General features: G+C 47.4%; 1 protein-coding gene across 4 annotated transcripts in view; it reads right to left on the bottom strand.

The window, feature by feature from the left end:
• Positions 1-21,905, bottom strand: part of SERGEF (secretion regulating guanine nucleotide exchange factor) — a 226,381-nt gene that overhangs the window by 178,979 nt on the left and 25,497 nt on the right. The window lies entirely within an intron of this gene.

Genomic DNA, 21,905 nt, shown 5'->3' with positions numbered 1-21,905 from the left:
AACCAAGATCAAACAAGGGCTGAGTGCCAAAGTTGGATTCCAACAGAGGCTACTTCTACAGGTTGGGTTCCTGCATTTTAACAGATATGGACATGGCCACAGAGAACACCTCAAGGGCATTGTATGGCCTATGCACCCTCTCCCCTCCCCCACACCCTCCTTGTACTTTGCAGGGACAGAGGATGTCTGTTCTCAGGCTCCCCTCCCTCTCACCCAATCCAGAGCCCTCTGTCGGCCACCTTGAGGTTCCCCAGGCTCCGGACTTGCCCCAGGCCACAGTCTCTCAGGGCCTTACTCTGAGCTCAATTAATGGCCAGTTTCATGTGTTTTTCCCTCCATGTAACATCGAGGACCTTTCAGAGTCTATGCTCTTACCCACAGGAGCAATTCTAATAGTCCCAAGGTGAGTGCCTATGTGTGCTAGAGGGAAGGGAGTGAGAGAAGGAAAAAAAAAAGACAAAATCATTTACAGCCAGAAAAGCATTCAGTCCCCCAGATGCACCATCTGGGAAGCTGGCCAGTGCTAAAGACGAATGAAGAAAATGAAGTTTGAAAAAAAGAAATGGCCTTTTTTCTCCCAGATAAGAGAGAATTCACCAAACTTATTCAGCTGTACCAAGTGCCACATTTGTTATTTCAACAGAAATGCAAAATCTGATGAGGCATAGATTATTAACAGATTCTCTGCAATAAATATGCATAACCATGTGCGCTGTATAAATTCTTTATACATGTTTATTTTAACAAAGAGAAACTTTGCTTAAGAGACAAAACACCAAGTAATGCATATTAAATTCTAGACAAATCTACTACATACTCTGTGTTTAGTATCAAAGCTTCATCTGGTCCCACATTCAACATATGGTTTATAGTGTCAGTTAAAAAACAACCAGAGACTCATAGGGGAAATGTCAGAATTTTGAAGGGGTACAGGGCTCTGCAGGGATACAGTCCTCAGGATCAATCTGCTCACGGACACCAAAATAGACACCAAGAAGTTCTTCCAGGCTTCCTCGAAGAGGGAACAAAGTCTGTGCAACCCATGGGGTACCATATATATTACAAGAACAGGGAGAGGGTCCATTCAGATGTGTTATTTCATGGCCTCACAAGTGCTATTCCTTTTGCCATGGATGCCCTTTCCTTACATCATTCATTTGATAAACTATGGCTCAACCTTCAGAGTCCAGCTCATGGACCACCAGTTTTGCAAAACCTTTCTTGACTTCTTAATTCTCCACAGAACGGGTGAAACCCTCCCTCCTCTGATCCACCTTTACTACTGTACTCATCAACTACTAGGATCCCATTTAACAGGTGGGAAAATTAAGGTTCAAAGGAGTGACCAGCCCAGGGTCACACAGTTAAGCCACACTCCTTCTACTAGCTCATGGCACCACTCTGTACTGGTTTATCACACTGGCCCAAATCACTGCATAAACACACTTGCTTCACTTCTGTAGGATTAGCCCCCAAAAAAGCTCATGTGCCCAGGACCCACAAAGCATCCCAAGCTGGCAAACTGTCCCTCTGCTTGAGCTGGCTGGGATTTACAACCAGACTGCCTTAGCAGAGAGATTCCCAAGAAGCCAGAGGATGAGACTGTTACTTCTTAAAGGATCCTAGCGTTCCTCTGCTGAGAAGAACTGGCAAGTTGCTAACTGCAAGACTACAGAAAGAATTATGTTATCACAAACCCCACCGTGAATCCTTTCTTATCAAGTAAAACATCTTAGAACCTCCTCTGCTATTGATTATTGATGTCCAAGACAGGCAAGACTGCCAGAATATGGTGCTACCACGATTACATTTCCAATAACAATTCAACCATTCCACTTATGTAGCACTTTTCACCTTCAAAGCACTTTACAAAGATGAACTAATTAATCTTCATGCTCCCTGGGGAGGCCACAGACATTTTATTACAGACAACCAGGCTGACTGGATGGCCAGCCTTTGGGTTCCGACCTAAGTTTGTGCAGTCAGGTAGGTACACTCCCTGAAGCTGTCTGTCTGCTTCTCCCCAAAATATACTCTGCATCAGAAGGCTCACAGGGACAGAGGAGGCTCTTTTCTTTTTCCTTTAAACAGACATTTATTGACCACCTCCCAGGAGCTCAGCACATTAACAGACAATATCTCAATTAATCCTCATAAAAATTCTGTGAAGTATAGATTATTAAGCTTATTTTACAGAGGAGATTTGAGAGGTTAAGTGACTTGATCAAGTCCAGAAAAACCCAGCCAGTGGTAAAAGCAAATTATAAATCCTCTGTCTTCTGATTCCAAGACCAATGGCAGATCCAATGATTGCAGAGCTGCTGTCACAAACTGATGAAACCTGGCTGATGAAACAGCCATTCTGACAGTGTTTGAGGAGGGGGGGAAACTCAGATTAAATGGATATGTTCTGTGTACCACCCAGCTTTCCTCACTAGAATGGCCTCCTTCCCAAGAGACCATGCAGACCTCAGAACTATAAGCAGTGAAATAAAGGCATTAAACACAAGGATTACGATTTTTTAGGTCACCTGGAGCAAAAGAAAACAATGAATCCACATACGAAAGATGTTCATTAATGCACTGTAGATAAATGTCTGCCTCGAGCTGAAGCAAGCTGGCAAATCCAAGGACATTCAGATCCCAAATGTATGACAAATGAATCTACCTTAGATTAAATAATAATTATATATTACTGTGACAAAAAATAGATACATTAATGCCATCCAACGAGTATAGGTATGTGTCTCCAGATAAATGGGAGAAATGAAAAACAGCTCAAAATAAAGTCAGCAAGTAAAATATAATTTAAAGGCACACGCATGCGAAAATTAACAGAATAACTAGGGAGCCAAGAAATATACATGGCCAAGGGTCCCAACGCAATGGAGAAAACAACGAGGCCAGATGAGTGGTATTGACAAAGACTGTCTAGGGAGCTTGGAGGGAGCATTCCAAGCTGGAATTGCCCCGGCAGGCTTGATGGAACAAGTGGAGTTAAGGTGAACTTCTGGAAAGGAAAAGAAAATGGGAAGATCAGGGAAAACGTTCCAGGAGTGGGGAGAGGGGATAAGCAACGACAGAAATCCAAAGGCACAAGGTGGGGCAGGTGGAGAGAGGGAGGGTCACGAGGCAGGGCTGCGGAGGTGAGTCGGGGCTGCCAGGCTGGGGCCACCTCAGGGCAACGCCAGGCTCACGGTCTGGACCTCACCTTCCAGACTCGTTTGCTTGCACTCCCTTATCAGCAAAATATTTTTAACATACCTCTAATACATGTATATTCATTTATTTATTAAAGTATACACTTACATTATACACATATGGGAATTATAAAGGTACCTTTATTCAAAACTATATAGTGAAAACACACTCCAAAAGTAGAAAATTTAAAACAATGAGATAAAAACATAAAAGAAGTCAGAATTTTCTCTTCCCACACCCTGGCAATTCATCTTGCATGCTCACTTTAGGAACCACTGCTACATAGACCATGGGGAGACTGCAGACTTTTGGGCAGGGGTGGGGCCTGATGAAATGAGTGTTTGGGGGATGGTACATTTGGCAAAGGATTGCAGGGGGCCAGTAATAATAATACTCATACCTATCACTTCCCTCCCCAGCACGACTATGTGCCTAGGCATTCTGTTCTAGGAACTCTCTATATACTGTTCTAAGCTTTCTCTATGCAGTATTCTGTTTACCCCTCCCAACAACCCCGTGAGACAGGTATTCTTACCAGCCCCATCTTACTGACAGGGAGAAGGTTCTAGGAGTGGGAGAGGGGACAAGCAAAGTCACAGGAGTAAGTGAAAAGGGAAGGAAGGCAGGAAGCCACTACAGTGACACAAGCCTAAGAGGCATCAGCTAAAGCCAAGGTTGAAGTTGTTGCAGGGGGGTAAGAATTTGCAAGGCTTGGCACCCCATTTGACGTAAGAGAAAGGGAACGGGAGGAGATACACAGCACTCTGAGATTTCTGGATTTCAAGGTTAGTGGGAAGGTGGGGGTGTGCCATTAAAATATAAAAAGGCGCAGAGGGTGCTAGATCAGGGGTTCCATTGACAGGAGTCATGCGTTACCAAATGATTTAAATCACTTGGGGCCCTGTGCAAACATCTTATCAAACAGTCAAATACAAATAAAGGGGGAGTGAATGAGGAGAAAGAAAATGAGGTGCAAAGCCCTGGGTGCTCTGGGATCAGAGAAGACACAAAAGTGGGGGTGGATGGGGAATGGTCGGGGAGCCAGCTTCCTTCACCAGCCAGAGGGCTGCCCAGGATGCTGGTAGGGGCAGGTGCTGCAGCCACAGCAACGGGCACAGTGAGAAGCTGCTTCAGCGGTATCTGGGTCCTCAGGGGAAGAGGTATTTCTACCCTGTTCTGGGAAAAGGGGTCCTGAAGGTGATAAGAAGATAGATTACAGTGTGATATAAGGAACATCCATATTTTCCTAACATAATCTGTCCCAGAAGGAAACAGAATGCCATTGAAGATATCAAAATGGAGCTATAGCAAATAGAGGTAGATGTTGTAAAAAGAATCCCACGGGTCAGGCAGAAAAAAGTCCACACAACCTCTTTAGTCCCTCCCACCTCAAATGCTTCTGGAGTACACACACACACACACACACACACACACACACACACGAGGAGGCCTCTCTGCACCTATGAGTTATATTTATTATATAATTTATCCGTTTACAAACACTTGTTACTCTCTGGGTTAGTAATTCTATGTCCTCGGAGTGTAAGAACCTCATTTCTATAACCCATCCTTTGTTCTGCCATGTGGACAGAGACTTTATAAAAAGGCACTTGATGATAAAAACCAAGAACTTCGAACACCGAACTAACGGCCCGAGAGTCACCAAGCTTAATCTTCCCGTGCAAGGAGGAGGAGAGGGGAGAGCTCAGAGGACAGGGGCCGGACACAGGCACACCAGGCTGCTTCCCCCACGCAGACGTGCTATCCTGCTCTTCCTCGAGGCTTCCAACACCCCTTCCCTCTGCCCCCGCTGTCTCCTCTACCCCTGAGCCCATTCACCTAGTCAACTTGTATTCATTCACTCTTCAACTCTGCTCAGTCCTCAACCCAGATCAGACTCTTCTGTGCGACAATCTCAGAGAAGCATGTTCCTCATCTTGGGAGAACTTGTCTCAGTTTATAACTGTATGCTCATTAGGAGGACTGTTGATTAAAGTCTGTCTCGTCCTCTAGAGACTCAGCTCTGTGATAGCAGGGACTGTTTCTGCCCATCCCTGTATCCTAGAAAAATGCCCAACACAGAGTAGATGCTCAGTAAAGTATTTGTTGCTGGAATGAACAAATGAACAATGTAGCCATCTCCTCCTACCTACTTCTTGCTCCCAACTACTAAACTTTATCATTTGCTGGCTCCATAATCTTAAGCAAATTACTCAACGTCTGAAAAATGGAAAAATAACACCTTCCTTGTAGGGCTGCTGCAAGGATACTTTTTCATATAGTGCATGACACATAATAGTAAATGTTAGCCACTATTACTACTATACTCCCAAACTGAACACCACAGCCTTACCAAGGATTTCCATCGTTCCACCCCCAATTTCTACCAATTTGTCAAATCTTCTCTGCCAGCTGCCAACTACCGACATGTTAGGTAAGTCTTAGGTGAGTCATCATCTTTATCTTACTGATAAAGAAGAGGAAGAGCACTGAAAGCTTCACCATTGGATTTGGGGATTTTTGTAAGATACAAGCATAGTATATGGCACATCGCACCACACAACACAAATAAATTTAAACCAGGGGGTAAAAAGGAAGAGAGTGGAAGAGAGCAACAGAAAAGAGATGAAGCAAGGTGAGCTGGAGAAGATAAGAAGCTTTAACCAGAGACTCAGAAGACCTGGATCCTAATCCTGGCTTCTCTCCAAGGCTACGTGATCTTGAACACATCCCTTCCCTCCAGGGGCCCTATTTTTCCCATCCATACAACAAGAGGACTGGGATCGATGACCTCTGAGATATCTTCTTGGTCTAAACTTTAATAATGATGTCTAAAAATCCTCAGGGTCAAAATGAGTGGTGTACAATTTAATTTTCTTGGCACCTTTTGAATATTTAGTCCGACCAGTGTCCTTGAATAAAACATCCACTCTAATATCAAAGACCACTAATATGATTAACAATTTCTATTGAAGTCTAGTTGATTTACAATGCTGTGCCAATCTCTGCTGTACAGCAAAGTGACTCAGTTTTACATATATATGCTTTTTTTTTTAATTGAAGTACAGTTGATTTACAATGTTATGGTTACCAATTTTAAAATTTGGGAACTTGGCTGTATATCTTGTTTGTTTGTTTGTTTTTGTAAAATTTCCCAAGTCTCCAAAGTTGTATCATGAATAATATCACATAACAAAAGGTCTGGAATTTTTTTAAGTTAATACAGGAATAAAATTTCCAAACATGAGATGTCCAACTAAAAAGAAGAGAAGAAGCAGCCTGCAAAGAGATTGAATAAAAACATAAGGGCCTGGGGAGAATTATTTATTGAGAGCTGACTCTGTGTAAAACTCTATTTTAGGCACTGCCATGAAGTTATATAATTTAATCAACACTGAATGATTGGTGTGAATCCCATTTTACAGAAAAAGAAACAGGTCACAGAGGTTTAATGACTTGCTCAAGATCACACAGCTTGGAAGTGGCAAAGCTGCAATAATGGTGATGATAATAACAATAACTAATGTTTTGAGAGCACTTACTTCATGCCAAACTCTTTACATGGATTGTCCCATTTAGTCCACAAAAACACCCCGTGAGAAGGCATTATTATAATCCTCAAATTACAGGGGAGGAAACTGAAGCATAGAGGGAGGTGAAGTCTCAAGCTCAGAGCCTCCAGCTGTCCCCAGTCGGTGCCCCCAGTCACTGCCCTGCAGGGGACCCACCAGTCCGTGTGACCCCAGCTCCACTTTTCATTGGCCCACACTGCCTCTTTAAAAGTGGACAGTCCCAAGGACTTCTGGAGGTTGTTCAGAGTCACAGGGACACCTGTGTGGGCTAGGGGCACAAAGACAGCCCGGCCAGATCACTAAGGGAGCATCACCCTCGGCCTATACGACAAAGATCAGAGTCCTAAGACGTGCCAGGCACTCCACACGGCTGCTCCATTTTCACCACTCACTCTATTAGCTGTCAAATCAGGGGCACTGGCGAGAGAAGTCCAGACAGGCTGCACCTGAGGAGCCCCTGGACCAGCTGTAGGACTGTCTGTATCACGCAGGATGGGGGCTTCCCAGACAAAAGCAGGGAGGACTGGTTTCTTCTCCAAACCTGGGGAGGGCATCGCAGGAAGCCCTGGTCCTAGATTGTTTGTGTATTTGGCTCCCTCGCCCTCCACAAGCCCCTCCCTCCAAGCACCTCGGTTCTCTTAGCGCTGGGTGACTGCCCCTTTGCCAAGGGCCTGCTCCACTTCCTCCCTCCCAGGCCTCAGGGTTGTGCTGTGCCCCAGCCTGCACTGCTGGTCGGCCTGCTTGTTCCACCCACAGAATTCCTTCTCATCCTCAGGGCCTGGCTCAAAAGCCACTGCCTCCCTAAAGTATTCTATTATCCCCTAGTCAGAATAGGCCATCCGTTCCTTAGGAGCCACTGGCATGGTGCTTGTACCCCTGTTCTAACTACTATTCTATGCCACCAAATATAAGCTCATTTGATGACATGTCTTACGTTGCCCACTGTCTTAGTTAAGGTTCTCCAGAGAAACAGAACCAGTAGGTTCTATAGAGCAAGGTTTATTATAAGGAATTGGCTCACATGATTATGGAGGCTGGCAAGTCCAAAACCTGCAGAGCCGATGTCCAAGTTCAAATGCTATCAGGCAGGAGAATCCTCTCTTACTCAGAAAAGGGTCAGCTTTTGTTCTATTCAGGTCTTCAACTGATTGAATGGGGCGCACCCACATTAGGGAGGGCAATCTGCTTTACTCAGTCTACTGATGTAAATGTTAATCTCCAAAAACACCCTCACAGAAACACGCAGAACAACATTTACTAAGTATCTGGGCACCCGTGGCCCAGTCAAGGTGACACATAAAATTAACCATCATATCCACTGAGGGGTAGAGAACAGTGATCCTTCCTTATGTTGTCTGTATTCCTCACAGCACCTAGCATAGGGCCTGACCCAGAGCAGGTGCTCAGTGTTTGCTGGAAGGAAAAAGAGTCACAGGCATTGCTCTTACCACAAGCTTTTATGTGCCACCAAGGATGTCAGAGACCATCCCCTCCAACTACCCAAAGAGAATACAAAACTAAGGAAAACAGATGACTCTTCACACAGACGAGTCCGAAACAGAGCCAGGCACTCTCAATATTCAACAAATAGTTACTGAGTACTTTCTATAGGCCAGGTGCTGTCCCAGGTGCCAGGGGCCACAACAGTGAATGAAACAGACAAAACTCCCTTCCTTGGCGAAGCTTACATTCTAGCAGGGGGAAGACAGACAATGGACAAAAATCACATAAAACATATCCCCTGGCAAATGACTTTAAGTGCTATAAAGACAAAGTAGGAAAAGGAGACAGGAAGAGCTGGGGAGGGAGGTGGAGGCCCAGGACAGGTGCCCAGCTCCCCACTTCCTGTCCAGGGCTTTTTGTCTATAGCACACCACGTTTCTTAAAGGAAGAAACTTAAATTGAAGAGCCCTCACCCGACTCCTGAAGGGACAGTGAGACTTGTTCTAACTACCTCTCAGGACTATGATGAAAAGGGAGACAATAAACATGAAAGCACTTTATAAACTCTAAATAGAGGTGCTGGAAATATCATGACTGTCACTCTTTCTCTAAAGCCAGTTTGCAAAGAACCATCATGAGAGGCTGGACCGTGAGCCCCTGACCTGAGGGGCTCTGGCCCCTGCTCTGGCCCAGTGCTTGGGCTTCCTGCTCCTCCAGGAGCCCAGCGGCACATCAGGCTGCCAGTCACACCTAGCAGTCACTTGGCACCCAGAGAAAAAACATCCCTGATTGAGGCCGGTGCCTCTGCAGATGTTTCCCAACTCATTTCACATTCCAACTCCCAAGCTTCTTCGCACACTTTTAGACTCTTATTAATAACACTTTAAAATGTAGATTGCTGCCTAATCTTAGCTGCGTAATTAAAAAAATAATCTTGCTTCTCTCCCTCCCGGCAAGAAAGGAAACCATACCCCAGGGCTTCTGCAGCTAAGAATCACACCCTGCAGAAGAGCTAGCAGGAGGCTGCAGGTGGGGGTGGGGAGGACGGCGGGAGGGAATGGGGGGAGTTGAAGCCAAGAAGCAAGTCTAATCCTTGATTTTGGAGAAAATGAAAACGAGGCTGAAGGAGGCGAGGGGTTTGCCCGAGGACACACAACGTATTTTGGCAAAGCCAGAACCCGAATCCCAGTTTCCTGCTTCCCAGGAACCTCTGTCCACTGCTTCGTGGCGGGAGGAGAGGAAGAAGGCAGATGTGAAGTCCTTGAAGAGTAGGAACCTGTACTTGTGTCATTCTCCGTGAGCACTGCTCACTGCACAAGGAGAAACAGCTACAGGTCTCAGATGTTCAAGATGATTATGGGAACAAGCCTCAAAATTCTTGACATTCAGTTCAGACTCACAGACCACCAGAGCAGGAAGGGACCTCAGAGTACTCTAACCCTACCGTCTGCTTCTGCTTCAGCTGGGAAAAGTGCAGCCCAGTAAGGAAAGTAACTGACTTACACAAGGTAAGGTAGCAGTGGGTTAGAAGCAAAGCAAGACTAGAACCCAGGTCACCCTGACTTCTAGCACATTCTACTCACAGCTTCTTAGAAAAATACGTCAACCTCTCAAAGCTTCAACTGCCACCTGCATTAGCTAATTACCAAAGGCCTCCTGGGCTCCTTGGCATAAAAGAGCAGAGACAGGCAAGGTCCACACGGCTCCTCACTGCCTGCTTCTCTAGCATGACTTCTTGGAAGGCCCAAGAGCAGGGTAATGGAAAGACACACATCTCTACCCCCATCGCCTCAGGGTTCTCCTCTCCCCACCTAGCCCTGGACTTTGCCTTCAATTGCTGTCTCTTGCAAAAGATCATCAGCAGTTTCCATCTCTGTGAAGTTACAAAAAAAGAAGAAAAAAGGCCAAGCACTGAGCCCAGCTGTTGGTGAAGCTGCGTTTTCCACTGATGACTATGACTCACAGTGCCCGAGCTGGAGGCTGGAGCTGGGAATGAGACTTGGGTGATTGGGCACAGCCAAGGGAAAGCCGCAGTTCCTAAGCACGCCTGGGCCTGCAGAGACGCGCTGCCTGAGTCCCTCGGGTAAAGTCCCAGCACCTGGCTGTGGGCACACAGCGACCCCTGCAGACCATCCTGAGGTCCAGCAGGACCAGGAGCAGGGCCAGTGCATTCTGCAAAGCTCACCATGGTATCCAAGCTGTCATGTTAGGAAACCAGGGTCCCACCTCCAAAACCCCAAGAGATCCCCCAATACTCTTTGCATCCTTGGCTTTCAAAGAGAAACTGGCTGTTAGTTAACGGGAGGCCCAGATTAAGATCTTCAAGCAGGGAGACAAAGGTTGCCCCCGATCCTTGGGTGGGCAAATAATTCACCCAGGGGTAGGAGCAAGGAGGGGAGGGAGCCTGTCCCGGATGCCAGTTTGTGGTCAACCAGTGAGAACGTCTTGGGACATGACTCTGGATGGTGTCTCTCAAATTTCCTCTAACCCCACCCCTGGGAACTGTCCCAAGTTCTTCAGGAGAGTTGAGTATTAAAGACCTATTGGGGCCTTAAGAGAGCTGCACTCACAGATGGGGGGAACTCTCCCACCCCCACCTGTAAGGACCCTGCGAGAGCGAGAACAGAGCAGCAGGACAAGGTCAGGAGGAGCCTGTGGAAGTGACGCCCACCCACTGCCAGTGGTCTGGGGACTTGCCACTTGCCTCAAGCAGTGGCAGTAAGGAGCACCACCAGAAGAGGCCATAAGGAGAACCTGTTATGATCAAGCACCCATCAGGAAAGGGAAGATAATCAGACCTGGAGTCCCAGTAATTTCAGTGAAAGGGGCCCTGCAGGTTACATTCAAATTGCTCATCTGGAGGTCCAAGGCCTCGTGGTGTGAAGGGCCATCAGGCCAGATCCACAGTGAGACAGCCTGTATTTCCTTCCCTTCCACATCTGATCTCTCTCCCACTCTGCTCCCAGATCCCATCTGTCCCTCAGGCCCCAGAAAAAACACACTTTACCAGCACCCCACCCACCAAGAAATTCCACCAATGCGACCTTCTGTAAAAACCTGACTGGGTTTAAGATGACCTCCAAGGCGTTCACGTTGAGTCCCACTAGAGATGGTGAGCACCAAAGCTATAGTGCCTTCCCTGGAGAGGCTGACTTTTCCATGGCCAGGGACTGGGAAAGGCATCTGCTACACAGGATTTTTCATTTCATAGGATCAGCTCCAACCAAATCAGCAAAGCACTGTTACTATGGACCATCTGCCAGGACCCGGAAACAGCCCTGTTACATAAAGGGGCTGGTGTAATGAAATTTATTAAACTGGATTCTTCCTTCCTCCATAAAGGAGACGAAGCAATTACAGTCTCTCTTAGGAGATGCGCTGCAGGGCAGTGGAGGAGCCCTGGGCTAGAGACCCCTGGGTTCTAATCCTGGCCCTGCGTCCATTATCTATAGGACCGTCTCCCTGGGCTTCTGGTTCCTCAAATTTCAAATAAGGATGAGACGGTCCCTTCCAGCATTAAAAGTCCATGACTTCTTATTGTTTTCACCAAAATGGCAAACAAAGTAAGCATACTTTGATATTAATTTTGTACGGTAGAGTTAATTTTCTGAAGAAGAGCAGTGCCTTCATACTTGCAGGCTAAAGGAGAAAAGTGCTGAGCGGAGCCCCTGACCCAGGGGCTGGCTGGAGGGAGATACACAGAGGAGAAACCAGAGGTTAGTACCTTCTATCACCCAGGCAGGAAAGGCCCAAGCGAATCACAGAGAGTTCTCTGGGAAGCAGTACAGTACTGTCAGTGATCCCATTTGTGCACATAGTACTTTGCATGCACAAAGTGCTTTCACATCCAGGATCTTACTTGATCCTCACAATGTCCTCCGGTAGACAAGGTGACACTGCTGACCCCATTTCACTCTGAGCAAGGTAAGGCCAAGTAACTAGGTGGGCTGAGTCCATGTCTCTTAAGCTCTCTTCAGTTTCCTCACACGTAAAATCGGGAAGGAGCCTTGCTCGGCAAACTTTGTGTAAGGATTAAATAGATGATTTTGCAAATCCCTGGCAGAACGCCTGGCACACAAGTGCGTCCTTGGTAAACATGAATAACCCTTCCCCACACCCTCCATCTCCTCGGGGAGGTGTGGGAGAAACCCCGAAGCTGCTCATCTTCAGGCCCTTATGAAACGCTTCAAGACGGAAGGAAACACAACCTTCCCTGTGGCCTGAGACAGCTCCCCAGAGGGTGGACCAGTGAGCCAGGTAACTCCAGTCCCTACCAGTCTCGGCCTTTCTAGTGGTTGCCCAGGTCATGGGGGAGAGGGTCCTCCTGGGAATCCAGAGTACCTCAAAATCAGCCACAGAGAGACCTGAGTAGAAAGCAGCCTGTAAGAGCTGCCCCGAGGCAGGGCCCCCCCTCTCTTGTTCAAATATATCGCCTCCACCCCGAAACCTTCAGCTGCTCCTTGCACTGCTCACAGAATAAAGCCTGAATAAGGACCCATGCCTGTTATTCTTGAGGGATTCCAGTCCCTTCTGATCCTCTCTGGCACCATGTTAAGCAAACCACGCCAGGGTGCACTTCCCACTTCTATACCTTTGTTTCCAGGATTCCTTCTGCCTGGAATGCCCTGCCCTCACCTCAGCTATTCAATAAATATTTGTTGAATAATAGAGTGAAGGCATGAAAGAAGGAATGTGTGAATGAGTGAATGACATGATATATACCCCCACTGAGGCAGCCAAATTAGGGATTATGATTCTCGTTTAACAGATGAGGAAATTCAGGCCCAGAGAGGTTATTGACTTGCCTAAGATCACACAGCCAACAAGCAGCCAAATTAGAACTTGAACCTGGCTCTTCAGGGCTCTTTTGGCTACCTCAGGCTTCCTCCTAAGGTAAAAAGTCACTCTTAGATTAGGAAAAAGCTGATCCAAGATTCCTCAAAATGGGCCGCTTTCATCTTGGCACACGTCCGAGAGCACTTTAAGGCACTGGCTGTCACTATGATTATTGAGAGTTCCCGTGAGACAGGCAAGGTCCCCTGAGAAAGGGCAAGCACAGTGCCATCTGTCAAGAACCTAAAAATGATGGCGCAATTACAGGCCGGTCACTTAATGCTCACTTTTAGAGAGCTCCTGGAACAAATCAATCTCCACCAGGAAAGAGGAGGAGGGTTCGTTGAATGGAAACTCAGCCCTCTTGCCAGGGACCTCCGAGCCCTTACCAGAACCACCCTGTGAACTCGCAGCATGGCCGGTGCGCCAACCCCCTGCCCCAGGGACAGATGGGTCAGCCGAGACCCCACAACCCTAGGGCACCAGGCGTCACTGTCAGCCTCAGGGAGCTGAAGCTCTCTCTGCCCTGGGCCTCTCCAAGAAGGTGGGAAGAGGGCAGGGCCACAGGCCGGTCTCCTGAGCACAGCCACTGAAAATGGCATCGCTCCCACATCCGAAAACTGCAGCCACTCCACGCAGCTAACCCTCATGGAGCCCTTCTTCTACGCCAGGGGAGATCCAGGGGGAATGAAACAGACCAAGTCCCTAACCCCACGGGGCTCGCACCTGGTGAGGGGAGAACGACGACAAAAGAGTAAACAAACAATGATGCTGTAGTTTCAGGCAGTGAAAACTGCTCTGGTGGAAAATAAAGCTGGGCGTGGAGTCGAGTGGGTCTGAGACAGGTGGAGGTAGTCACTTTCAGTGGGGTGCACAGCGAGGGCCTCTATGGGAGGTGACAGTGGGCAGAGTGATGGGAATGTGGCAGTCGCTACATGGGTGGGGCTCAGGGAGACCAGCACTCCTGGCAGAGGGAACTGCTGGGAGTTCATCTCCAGATGCAGAGAGGAAAGGTACTTGACCTCTTCTCAGAGGGCCTTCTACCGCCAGACACCACCCCCGAACCTGCTCCACAAATACCTGCCCTTTACTGCTTCACAGGCCTCCTCCCCGCAGCAGCCCACCACAAGCTTTCTCCACAGCAGAGAGAAACATATGTGTTCCTCCCTGCCCTCCAGCCTGGGAGTCGCTTGCTACATTTCCAGTGCAGTTGCTTTGAGGGGAGGTGGCATGAGGAAGTAAAATGAGTCTGACCTTTGACATCAAACAGAGCATGGTTCGAGTATCTGCTTGGTTAACTAGCTGTGTTACTTCAGACAAGCCACTCAGCTTCTCTGAGCCTCCATTTCCTCACCTGGACTGCAGGGGAAATGAACCCTACCTCAGAGAGTTATGAGAGTACGTAAGTGGCAGCACCTGGCAGAGCACCCGGTCCATGGTAAGTGCTTGGCAAAGATTCGTTCCCTGCCCTACTGTGACCCCCTTGGAAATTAAAAAAAATTTTTTTTTTCAAGCAACTGTGCTAACTTACTGCAATGTACCTCTGGCGAGGCCCATCTGTTGGGTGTGGGGACTCCGAGATGACCCTTGATGAAGAGGAGGGCCCTGAACCAGAGGAAAACTGGGCAGACGGGAGGGGAGCAGAAAAGACAACGGACACCGTCCTTACTGCAGGTGGGAGGGTGGAGATCATTAGGACCAGATGCTCAAAGAAACCACAATCAAGGCAGACAGTTAACTGCTGTACCCTTCCCTTCCCACCTCCAGCTCACTGGCCCAGGGCCCAGGCTCTTGTCTCCTGACTCTTCCTGTGGGGCAGCCAGCTAGAGGCCAAACCCATCTCAGTTCTTCTAACAAGCGAGGAGATTAACTCACAGGGAGACCTTAGGTAACCTCCTTCCTTCTCTGGGCCTGGTAGTGACCTCTGGGGTCCTTTCAGCTCTGACCTTGCTAATTCTGACTCTGGATGCTGGCCATACCGGCCTCATCCGTAAGGCCTGCCCACTGCTGCCATCTGGTGGCTCTCCAGGCCCAGCTGCACTCGGCTTTGGCCAGGCTCTCTGCAAGCCCCTTATTCGAGCGCACCTACTTCAAAGGGTGAATCTTGCTTCTGCTGCAGCTGGACACACACTGCACTCCTCTGGACCACAGATCAATGGGTATTTGTTGCCAAACACGAAAACCAAAAACAACCCCAGAACTTCATCTCTCTAGCATAGATGACACAGCTGCAGCTGAGAGCCTGACCTCCCTGCCCAAACAGAGGAAGTAACCTGCCCAAGGTCGCACAGCTGCCTGGCTCCCAGACCAGCACCCAATTCTGCTTTACCACAATGCTTAGGGCTGGTGGGCACCCTGGAAACCAAAAGTAGAGTCAGCCCAGGGTCAAGTAAATAAAACCTTTGGAAGGTGGGAAACAAACTGTCAGGATTCCTTGCAAACCTCAAGAAATGGTAAGATAGGACATGTGAATATGTGAGCAGTGCCTGCAGAAATTCACTGGAAATAACAAACTGGAGGTGGCCAGGGTACCTCCTGACCTTGGAGGGCATCATTCACGAGGACGCCTGCAGGTCTTCTGTAAACCAGTCTCCAAGCACCACCACAGCCTGGATCCTAAGCTAGGCAGACCGCCAGAGGGCGACATAGGGTGAGGAAAACACACACATAGCATCAATGGGTTTGCATGGGCTTCCCCCACCAGACACTGCTCCTCAGGGTCGAGTTCTATCTTTTCTTCTCTATCTCCAGGCCTCTTGGCACCTGGCCAGAGGAACTGGGTAAATGTGTATACAGGCAGATCCCTCAGATTCCTGCACAACCATGGGAACTGTCCATGCTCTATGGATTCAACTGATCACACTCTTGGCTCTGTCTGCAGCCTTCTTCTAAACCCTGTAGTACAGACCCTGAGAAAAATACTGTGACTTCAAGTAGGTCACTTGCCTTTTCTGGCCTCTATTATCTCACATCTGCATAACTGAGTTCTGCTGGATGATCTTCAAAGTCCTTTTAAATCTAAAATTCTAGAATTTGAAACCAAATTGAGGCAAATCAAAGCCACTCTTCACCTGCTGAGCAAATAGGACAGTGAGAAAGGGGGAAGTAGCCAAACAATGCTTCCCTCTAGTGGTGTAACACTGTCACTACACCCTCTCAGCTCGGCCCTATAACTCAACTCCACTCCATCCTACCCTAAACTCTGAACCGGAGAAAGCATCTTACAGCTAGGCAGCTAAGCGCAGGTACAGTGGAGCGAGACAGAAAGAAAGGACGCCAGGCTCAAGGAACCAATGAGGCCTCTGAGCTGGTTCCACAACAGTGGAGAAATTCTCCATCTTTAGGAATGAGTGTATCTTGGAGCTCAAAGGACCTTTTGTGACCTCCAATTCCCCTCTCCAGATGAGGAAACCAAGGCTCAGGGATGTTCAGAAGGGACTTGCCTGAGGTCACAAAGCTGACTCATGACTGAGCCAAAAATAGATCCCCGCTTTCCTGCCTCCTTCAGCTTCTTGCCTCTTTTCCATGCAAACCCCCAGATGAGGTCCATGGAAGTGATGTGTCAAGGGCATATACATACACAGGAATACACCAGCAAAGAGGCCAGTTCCCTGCACTGAGAAAGTTTATTCATTAACTCTTATGGGGGATATAATCAGACTGCAAATTACATATTCAGCATAGAAAATATAAAAGAAAATAAAATTCACTCATAATCCCACCAATCAGAGATAATACTCTGCCATATTTCCTCCTGGTCTTTCTAGGCAAACATTCTTTTTGGAAAAAAAAAATTAGAAGTTGTAGTGTAATACCTTATTGTAACCTACTCTTTTTACTTACCTTATCATGAGCACATTCCTCTGTCATTAAATATCCTCCTAAAACATTCTATTTAGGGGCTATATATTCCAACATACCATATATTCCAAATTTGTACCATAATTTATTTAACCAGTTCCCCCTACAATTTCATTTGTTTCCATGTATTTGTTTTTGTCATTGTAAATTAGGCTGCAATGAATGGTATTATACTTAATCTCCCAATGCACCCATAATAATTTCCTTAGGCCCGTTTTACTTTTTTTATAGGATGAAATTTCAGAGCTGGAATGGCCTTTGGATATCATTATGTCCACAACCTCTTATTGTCCAGATGGGAAGAAGGGGACCAGAGAGTTCTGTGTCTTGCCAGAGGACAAAGAAAGCAACAGAACCAAGTCCCAAACTCTCCACCCATTAAAATGGGACCTTCCCAAAGGATTTCACACCCTTTCCTGACTACCCTCTCCCACACTGACTTCCCCTTCCCCTGAAACCCTAGAGCCTTCAGAGTCTAGGCCACTCCTCTGGCTCTGCCATATTTTTTCATTCTTCGATTAAATATTTCTTTTGTTCATCCAACTATAAACTTCCTGAAGGTAGTTCTGGATTTTATGTTTCCTTGTAGTCCGTAGCATAGTGCTATATATATCTAGGTAAGCATTCCACAGATACCTTCTGAAGGATCAAGGATAACTAGGAATTTTCTTCCTTACTGCTTGGGAGAATCACTGGTAAAAGCTGGAAAAAAATGTTTCTTTGAAAAGTAAAAGTTTAGTTCATGGGTTAGAGCATTCTGAGATACATACTACTTGGACTTAGAGTAGCAGGCTTGGGGACAGAAGACCAGGTTCAAGTTTTAACTCTGCCCAACTATGTGAACCAAGGCAGTGCAGTTAACCAATTAGGGACTTGTCTGGAAAGCAAGGATAATAACACCCATCTTGCCACCTTCAGGTGAGAAAATGGAGATGAAAGCACTTTACAGTGATAAAAGTGGTCCACAAGAGCTATGACTGCTATTGTATTATCATAACTGGAAATGTGGCTGCCTCTGTGAATCCTGGGATGGCCTCCAGACCCACGCTCCTGGAGCACCATCTTGTAATTTCTACTCCGCACACGACTCCATTAAGGGAATCTCTGGCTACACATTTCAGGTAAGAATTAGTGTTTTCTTGAAGCAGAATTTCACGTACGGAAGGAACTATTATTCCTGGTTCAAGTCGCTGGGTGTGAGCAGTTAAGCCATCCACATTTCCTCCTCATCTCTGGAGAGAAAATGACAAGGCGGAAAGAGCACTAGACCGAGGCCATGAGACCCGAGTTTTGTCCTCCCTCCTTCCCTCACGCTCTGTGCTTCCCCCTCTTCAGTCCTCAGTTTCTCCATCTCTAAGCTGAGGGGGTCAGGCCAGACGAGCTCTAAGTTCTCATCCATTCCTGACATTCTAAGGATTCTAGTATAAAAATTAATGGCTTAATAAAAAGAAATGAAATTGAGTTATTTGTAGTGAGGTGGATGGACCCAGAGTCTGTCATACAGAGTGAAGTAAGTCAGAAAGAGAAAAACATACCATATGCTAACACATATACATGGAATCTAAAAAAAAAATGGTTCTGAAGAACCTAGGGGCAGGACAGGAATAAAGACGCAGACGTAGAGAATGGACTTGAGGACATGGGGAGGGGGAAGGGTAAGCTGGGACGAAGTGAGAGAGTGGCATGGACATATATACACTACCAAATGTAAAACTGATAGCTAGTGGGAAGCAGCCACATAGCCCAGGGAGATCTCAATGCTGACATAAAGGCACTGTCTTGCCTCTTTGCTTCAGTTTTCTCATTTGCCAAGTAAGGAAGTTTCTCTTTCCATTTCTGATTCTCTAAAACTTATAAGACTTTAGGACTTTTTAAGGTGACACTGAAGAGAGTGAAGAATGTCAGGAACTCTGTATTGGGGCCCACTTTTTCAATCCATAGCCTCTGTGAGACCACAAGGCTGCTTTGTGATACTGCGTGGCCCAGGGAAAGCATCCAGCATCCCCAAGGCAACCGGGCTCTGAACATTCTGACCAACCCCATGTTAAGGTTTGGATCATGTGTAAATCATTCCCCTTGAAATTCTAATAAATCACCAGCAACCAGCACTTAGCATTTGTAAGCATTGATCTTTCTGCACTCGCCAGAAGAATCCTGAATCAACCTGTTACTGATCCAGAGACATTCAGATCCAGCCCTACGGAGACCTCAGCTGGAAAGAGAAGATATGGGACATCCGACCTCCTGATCGCTCCAGAGTTTCAAAGGGCAGAGGAAGCCACCATATACTGAACTGACATGAGCCCTGTCCTGTGCTGGATGCTGGAAGCTTTGATACACCATCTCATTTAATCCTCATCCAAGGTCAGCAATATTTCCCCGTTTTCCTAATGAAGAAATAAGCTCAGAGAAATGAGGCTTATTCATTTGTCCAGCATGCACTGAGTACCTACCTCGGATGTGCCAAGTACTTTGCTAAGCACAGAGGACACGATGCTGAGCAAAACAGACATGGCTCTTTCCCAGATGGAGCTTACAGTCTAGTGGGATGGGAATTAGTTAAAGAATCCTGTAGAAAATAGTGCAGGACTTCCCTGGTGGTGCAGTGGTTAAGAATCCACCTGGGGCTTCCCTGGTGGCACAGTGGTTGAGAGTCCACCAGCCGATGCAGGGGACACGGGTTCGTGCCCTGGTCTGGGAAGATCCCACATGCCACGGAGCGGCTGGGCCTGTGAGCCATGGCCATTGAGCCTGCGCATCCAAAGCCTGTGCTCCGCAACGGGAGAGGCCACAACAGTGAGAGGCCCACATACCGCAAAAAAATAATAATAAGAATCCACCTGTTGAGACTTCCCTGGTGGCACAATGGTTAGGAATCCGCCTGCCAGTGAGGGGGACACGAGTTCAATCCCTGGTCCGGGAATATCCCAAGTGCCGCGGAGCAGCTAGGTCCATGTGCCACAACTATTGAGCCCGCATGCCGCAACTACTGAGCCTGAGCGCCTAGAGCCTGTGCTCTGCAACGAGAAGCCACTGCAATGAGAAGCCCGTGCACCGCAATGAGAAGCCCGCACACCATGATGAAAGGTAGCCCCCACTCACCGCAACTAGAGAAAGCCCACTCGGCAACTAAGACCCAACGCAGCCAAAAATAAATTTAAAAAAAAAAAAAAAGAAGAAGTAATGTGTTTAAAAAAAAAAAAGAATCCGCCTGCCAATGCAGGGGACACAGGTTCGAGCCCTGGTCCAGGAAGATCCCATGTGCCACAGAGCAACTAAGCCCGTGCGCCACAACTACTGAGCCTGCTCTCTAGAGCCCGCGAGCCGCAACTACTGAAGCCTGTGCACCTAGAGCCCGTGCTCCACAACAAGAGAAGCCACCACAATGAGAAGGCCACGCACCGCAACAAAAAGTAGCCCCCGCTCGCTGCGACTAGAGAAAGCCCGTGCGCAGCAACGAAGACCCAAGGCAGCCAAAAATAAATAATTAATTTTTTAAAAAAGAAAATAGCGCAAAGGAGAGGCTGTAGTGCCCTAAGAGATAAAAGGGAAAAGTGATGAGTCAGGGATGTCAAGGGAAGGCCTCCCTGAGGAGGTGATGACTAAGTTGAGGTCTAGGGGAAAACAAAAAAAAGGACGTAACTAAGTCAAAATGAAGAAGGAGAGCAGGGTAAGTGTGGCAAATAGAGGGAACATCAGCTGCAAAAGCACTATGGTGGGAAATCCAGGATCCATTCCAGGTACCAAGGCCAGAGTAGAGGTCAGCCAGAGATCAAGAGCTAGCTCAGCTAGAAACAGGGCTGGAAAGGCAGGCACAGGGCAGACCACGCAGGGCCTGGTGACCACTAAGGACTATGTCTTTATCATAAGAGCAATGGGAAGCCACTGGAATGTGACACATGGGTTTGAAAAGATCTTTCAACTGAGGCATGGAGAACAGACTGGGGGGAGAGGGAGCGATGTGGGAAGCTGAGGACACCAGGCAGAGGCCACTGCAGGATCCAGCAAGAAGGTGACAGTGGCCTGCACCACGGTGGTGATGGAGAGGAACTGGCACAATCAGGAGGCTGGCAGAGCTGAGTCACACCTCGGCCTGTCTGACTTCAAAGCCACGCTTCTCTCTGCCTTGCCATCTATTCATTCGTTCAGCAATTAGTTACTAATCATCTACTATGCGCCGGGCCTGTGCCAAGTGCTGGGGATACAGCCGTGAACAAAACAGACACTGCTCTCAGGGAGTTTACAGTCTAGACATTAAACAAATAAGAATGCAAATGGATGTATACAGTCCATTTTGTAGGAAGAATACAGTTTCGTAGTATGTATACAATCCACTGAAGGGAGAATAGTGTGATCAGAGATTTTAACAGGAAAAATTACCTGTAAGGCCATGATGATCTTATACTGATAATATAAAAGAGCTACGTGCTGGCTGCATGTAAGTGAAAGACCTCAGGAAACTTTGCCTGTCAGACCTGGCCAGTTCATGAGCCCTGAGGGGAGAAGCTGGTGTGTCTCAAGCCCTGCACAGACCCTGATGAAATAGAAGCCTTTCTAAAAGCAACTGCTAACTCCTTAATGTACTCACACATCCCAAGCACGGGCACCCCCTGTACAGGTATGTACAGCATTTTACAGTTAGTTAGGATCTTTCACACAGATTCATTCATTTGAAACTCACAGCAGCTGTCTGTATAATGGAGGTAGGTTTTAATACCCTGCGTGAGAGAGGAGGAAATTGAGGCCTAGACAGGTGAAGTGACTCAACTAAGGTCACCCAACTAAGAAGGCACACAGATCCACCACCCAGTTCTCACTAGAATCACTTTGGGCCAGGAACTCATGAATCTCAGAGGAGGCAGCTGCAGGTCACCGAGCCTGGATAAAGTCACACAGGAGTCCCATGAAGCTCCCGAGAACAATGACTGGGGACATTAAGCAGCTTGGGAAAGGCTTCTTGAATGCAGCTCCACCAGTCTGAGACACAGGTACCTT

This window comes from Delphinapterus leucas, chromosome 7, assembly GCF_059928025.1.
Source record: "Delphinapterus leucas isolate spDelLeu-1000000601 "Yukka" chromosome 7, BTC_Dleu_Yukka2, whole genome shotgun sequence".
Classification (NCBI taxonomy): domain Eukaryota; kingdom Metazoa; phylum Chordata; class Mammalia; order Artiodactyla; family Monodontidae; genus Delphinapterus; species Delphinapterus leucas.
This window is presented reverse-complemented; position numbering and strand designations above follow the sequence as displayed.